The sequence below is a fragment of the Molossus molossus genome, unplaced genomic scaffold (assembly GCF_014108415.1).
Source record: "Molossus molossus isolate mMolMol1 unplaced genomic scaffold, mMolMol1.p scaffold_m16_p_18, whole genome shotgun sequence".
Lineage (NCBI taxonomy): Eukaryota > Metazoa > Chordata > Mammalia > Chiroptera > Molossidae > Molossus > Molossus molossus.
Window position 1 is genome coordinate 57,584,319 of NW_023425353.1, and position 6,000 is coordinate 57,590,318.

Genomic DNA, 6,000 nt, shown 5'->3' on the forward strand with positions numbered 1-6,000 from the left:
TTAAAGATTCAATCAAAAATCTACTAGACTTAATAAATTAATTTGGCAAAGTAGCAGGATACAAAATTAACGTCAAGAAATCGATGGCATTCTTATACACCAATGATGAACTCACAGAAAGAGAAACTAAGAAAACAATCCCATTTACCATTGCAACAAAAAAATTAAGATACCTAGGAATAAACTTAACCAAATAAATAAAGGACCTATTCGCAGAAAACTACAGGTCATTGAAAAAAGAAATAGAGGAAGATATAAAAAGGCAGAAGCACATACCTTGTTCATAGATTGGAAGAATTAACATCATTAAAATGTCCATACTATCCAAAGCAATCTATAGATTCAATGCAATTCCCATCAAATTATCAATGACATACTTCACAGAACTAGAACAAACACTACAAAAGTTTATATGGAACCAAAAAAGACCTCGAATAGCCACAGCAATCTTGAAAAAGAAGAACAAAGTAGGAGGGATCACATTACCAGATTTCAGGTTATACTCCAAAGCCACTGTAATCAAAAGGAACTACATCTTAAAAGTAACACTGAATACTCTATAAAAATTAACATAGAAAAAAGAGGACTTGATAAAAATTATGAACTCAAATCTGACAAAATAAAATCACGTGCAGTAAAATTTTCTTACTAACTGAAAAAACTGAAGAATCAAATATTTTTAATAAAGGCAGATTCGGGAAAATTGTACTGTGGAAACAGAGGGTGCACATGTAAAATGCACTGAATTAATAAAGATCAATATGGCACATACTAGGTAAAATTTGCAATTACTCAAATATTCATTGTGAAATTTACATCACAAATACTTAACCTGGAAAATTTTTTGTACAGAAAATACAATTGCATTGCATGGAAAATTGCTTGAAGAATTAAACTGGCTAAGTGCAATGATTTTCCAAGCTTACTAACAATCAAGTATGAAGGCAAATGTTTCAGATACTAAATGACTCTTTAGAAAGAAGCTATTTGAGTATATGCTCCCAAACAATGAAAAGAAAATCCAAAAAATGAAGTGTGTATGAATCCAAGGTATTGTGTACCTAACCCGAGGCAATAAAAAAAAAAAATTGCAGGATGATGGCACTTCAAATCAGCTTAAAAAGCAATTGATTTGTCTAGAATTAGAAGTTGGATAGCCCTCAAAAAAATCCTTCAAAAATAAAGTAAACTGAAAGACTTCCTTCCTGTCAAGACGGCAGGTAGGTAAACGCGGTATCGCGTCCTCCTACAACCACATCAAAGTTACAACTAAACTACAGAACAACCATCATTCAAAACCACCTGAAATCAAGCTGAATGGAAGTCCTACAACTACGGAATTAAAGAAGAAGCCGCATCCAGACTGGTAGGAGGGGCGGAGGCGGATGGGCTGGTCCCACACCCACGTGTGGCAGATAAAAATCAGGAGGACACCTCGGCTGGGAAGGTCCTCCCTAAGGACTGAGAGGTCCCCGTCCCACATCAGATGCCCTGCTCAGGGTTCCAGTGCCAGGAAGAGAAGTCCCCATAACTTCTGGCTGGAAAAACCAGCAGGAACTGAGGCTCAGGGAAGCTGACGCGGCTGGAGCCCTAGGCAGCTCTTTAAAGGGCCTGTGCATGGACTTATCAGACTCTCTCCCTCTAAGCTTGGAGGGGAGGCAGCTCAAGGGGCACCAGAGACACACAGGGAAGAACTGAGCTGTTTGGCACTGGAGCAAGGGCTGGAGAGGGGGCTTTCTCTGGGACAAACGTGCTGTCGAAGGTCTTTGTTCCTTTGGTGAGGCAGCAGTCACAATATCTGGGACTCCAACAACCTGGCTCACACTGGTTGCCCCACCCTGGTGATTCCCGGAGGCCCCACCCCACTCAACTTTCAGGCCCACCCAAGCTGTTGCCAGTTGCTTCACCATAGGATTGGCCTGTCTTGGATCCTGCTTCAGGTTTTTCCTAAATTCTTTCAAATAAGTAGCATCTGGTCTCAGATAGACCCACACCTCTTGTTAAGTAATACACAGAAACAAACACAGGGAGGCAGCCAAAATGAGGAACAAAGAAACAGGTCCCAAATGAAAGAACAGAACAAAACCCCAAGAAAAGAACTAAGCAAAATGGAGATAAGCAACCTAACAGATGCTGAGTTCAAAATACTGCTTATAAGGATGCTCAATGAACTTAGTGAGAACCTCCATGAACTTAGTGAGGGCCTCAAGAGCATAAAAAAGGACCAGTCAGAAATGATGGATGCACAGTCAGAAATAAAGGAAGCATTAACTAAAATAAAGAATAATTTACACATATTAATAGTAGACTATGTAAATCCAAGAAGCAAACCATTGATTTGGAATATAAGGAAGCAAAAAATGCCCAATCGGAACAGCACAAAGAAAAACAGAATCCAAAAACATGAGGATAGTGTGAGGAGACTCTGGGACAACTTCAAGCATGCTAACATTCGCATCTTGGGGGTGCCAGGAGAAAAGAGAGAAGAAGAAATCGAAAACCTGTTTGAAACAATAATGGCAAAAAACTTTCCTAACTTGGTGAAGGAAACAGACATACAAGTCCAGGAAGCACAGAGAGTCCCAAACAAGATGAACCCCAAGAGGTTCATATCAAGACACATCATCATCAAAATGCAAAAGCTTCAAGACAAAGAGAGAATCTTAAAAGCATCAAGAGGAAAGCAGTTAGTTACCTACAAGGGAGTTCCCATAAGGTTGTCAGCTGATTTCTCAAAAGAAACTTTGCAGGCCAGAAGGGAGTGGCAAGAAATATTCAGAGTGATGAAAAGCAAGAACCTACAACCAAGATTACTCTATCCTGCAAAGCTGTCATTTAGAATCAATGGCCATATGCCCTGGCCAGTTTGGCTCAGCGGTTAGAGCGTCGGCCTGCGGTACGGAGAGACCCGGGTTCGGTTCCCGCTAAGGGCACTTACCTCGGTTGCAGTTTGTCCCCGGCCCTGGTTGGTCGTGCGGGTGGCAGCCACTCGATGTGTCCCTTCACGTCGATGTTTCTCTCTCTCTCTCTTCCTCTCTCTCCCTCCTGCTCTATCTGTGCAAAAAATGGAAAAATGTCCTCGGGTGAGGATAAAAAAATAATAATAATAGAATCAATGGCCATATAAAGACTTTCCCAGACTAGAAAACATTAAAGGAGTTCATTACCACCAAACCGTTATTATATGAAATGATGAAGGGTCTTTTTGAAGAAAAAGATAAAATATATGAACAAACAAAATGGCAATGAATACATATCTATCAACAATGGAATCTACAAACAAAATGAACAGGCAGAACAGAAACATTCTCATAGATACAGAGAACATTTTGTTGGTTGCCAGATGGGAGGGGGGTTGGGGGAATGGGTGAAAAAATGAAGGGATTAAGAAGTACAAATTCCTTGCTAGACTGACAAACCTCAAAGGGAAAGGGGTTGGGGGTGGCAAGAAATAAACCAAAGAACTTCTATGCATAACCAATGGACACAGACAATAATATGGGAAAAGGCAGGAGGGGGGTGGGAGTGGGGAGGAGTGGGTCAATGGGGGAAAAATGAGAAACATCTGTAATACATTCAACAATAGAGATTTTAAAAAAAAGAATAAAGTAAACTATCTGTAACAAAGAATATGATTAAGAAACTGGTTTATTGCCCTGGCCGGTTCGGCTCAGCGGTTAGAGCGTCGGCCTGCGGTCCGGAGAGACCCGGGTTCGGTTCCCGCTAAGGGCACGTACTTCGGTTGCAGTTTGTCCCTGGCCCTGGTTGGTCGTACGGGTGGCAGCCACTCGATGTGTCCCTTCACGTCGATGTTTCTCTCTCTCTCTCCCTTCCTCTCTCTCCCTCCCTCTCTATCTGTACAAAATATGGAAAAAATATCCTCAGGTGAGGATTAAAAAAAAAAAAAAGAAACTGGTTTATTAATAGGTTTTAAAAAAAAAAGTAATTAGAAATTCTATCAAAACATACCATTTTTCAGAAAGTCACATTTTACATATGAAGCCAACTAAATGGTTTGAACAGCTGACACAATATAAAGATTGAAAAAAAGAGAATTCACTTAACCTTGACATTTAGAACATTCTCCTTCTCTAGCAGGTCAGTAACACTAGAGTTCATCCCCTTCTCTATGTGTCCAAATGTGGTACTTGGTTTTAGAGACCAGTAGCTACAAATTCATTATACAATAAAATGAATTTTAATAACACTTATAGATAAAGCAGAGTTCATCACAGTTACAGAATAGAATTCAAATGTGATAAATGCTATAAAATTTTATTGCAAGCTGGAGTTGGAAAGAAAAGATAAAGAGAAGGTCAGAGGTACAAAATTCCTCATCCTAAACACTTGGAGAATCAAGACATTCTAAGGAAGGTCGATGGATTAAAGAATGCAAGTATAAGTCTATTTCCTTAAAATTATGCAGGGAATCAAGTAAATTAAAAATATAGGTAACAAAAACTGGAAGAATCATGAGGAAAGCAGAAGGATTACTGTAAGATAAATTCCTCATCCCACAGAGAAAATTCAATAACTCCTGCTTAACCTTGATAAATCAAGAAATAGAAGTTTAAGAGAATTATTTAGAGTTAGCAAGACAATGACTAGAAGATTGAAAAACTGAAATAGTTAAAATTGGGACTGAGTATATGGGTGAAGGTGGAGACATTTTCTTTTTCATGTTCTGTCCTTCCCAACATATTTTCCTCCTGAGCTATTTTATTTAGTGCATGTATATGTTACTTATATAGGATTGCAAAAGGAGTGTAAACATCCTTCAAGGGTTCAAAACATCCTCTGATTAAAAACAGAGTTGAGCCCTGGCCGGTTTTGCTCAGTGGTTAGAGCGCCAGCCCACGGTCCAGAGAGTCCCAGGTTCGGTTCCTGCTAAGGACACGTACCTTGGTTGCAGTTTGTCCCCAGCCCTGGTTGGGGTCATGTGGGTGGCAACCATTTGATGTATCTCTTTCACATCGATGTTTCTCTTACTCTCTTTTTCCCTATCTCCCTCCTGCTCTATCAGAAGATAAATGCAAAAATGTCCTCAGGTAAGGATAAAAACAGAGAGCTGAAATAGCAGTGGCAGGCTCTAAAACTCCTTGAGTCATAAAGGAACCAAGCATAATCTCAACTTGCCATCCTAAAACAGGAGGCCAGCAACATGTGAATTGAGATTTGACATGGGAAATCACAGGGACTGGAAGGACCAAGAGGAGGCTCTGCAAGACCTTTGTGACATGATGGGCTAGGCTTGCAAGGGAAGTGGGAGTTGCTTGTCAGAGAGAGTTCAGTTCACACTCCTCTAAGGACTAGTCCAGAGAGCTCACAGGCCCACTCTCCCTGAACAGACAGAAGATAAACACCTAGGAAAGAGGACGAAGGCCTCACTTCCATAGGCAGAGACACTAAATTCCTCAGGAATTCAGCCGCAGTCAAGATTAGGTAGCTGCAGGCCTTACTTTACATTTGTAAGCGTTATAGAGATATTTAGATCTGAACTCCAGTCATTCATTCATTCCTGTGCTAGGTGCTGGGGTTGCAAAGGGATATGAAACACCACCCCAGCCCTCAAGGGTCCTACAGTGGTGTGGAGGATCAGGAAAGTCAAGGATGGAGAATGAAACCACACGAGTCTGGCTGCACTAGGGGGAAGCATTGGGTACTGGGGAGGCCAGAAGAATGATTGTTTATGAAGAACCCAAAGTCACTGAGCTGGGAAGAGAGGGCGGTGTACGCATGTAGGAAAGCACTGAGTGTAGCAAAGGGCTTTTGTTTCTTATTTATGATTCTTCCTGTGTTATACGAGTTACATAGCTCACTGTGCTGAAATTTTTATTTTTTTTATTTTTTATTTTTTTATCCTTACCCGAGGACATTTTTCCATTTTTTGTTCAGGTAGAGTGGGAGGGAGAGAGAGGAACAGAAAGAGAGAGAGAGAAACATTGATGTGAAAGGAACACATCGAGTGGCTGCCGCCCACACAACCGACCAGGGCCGGGG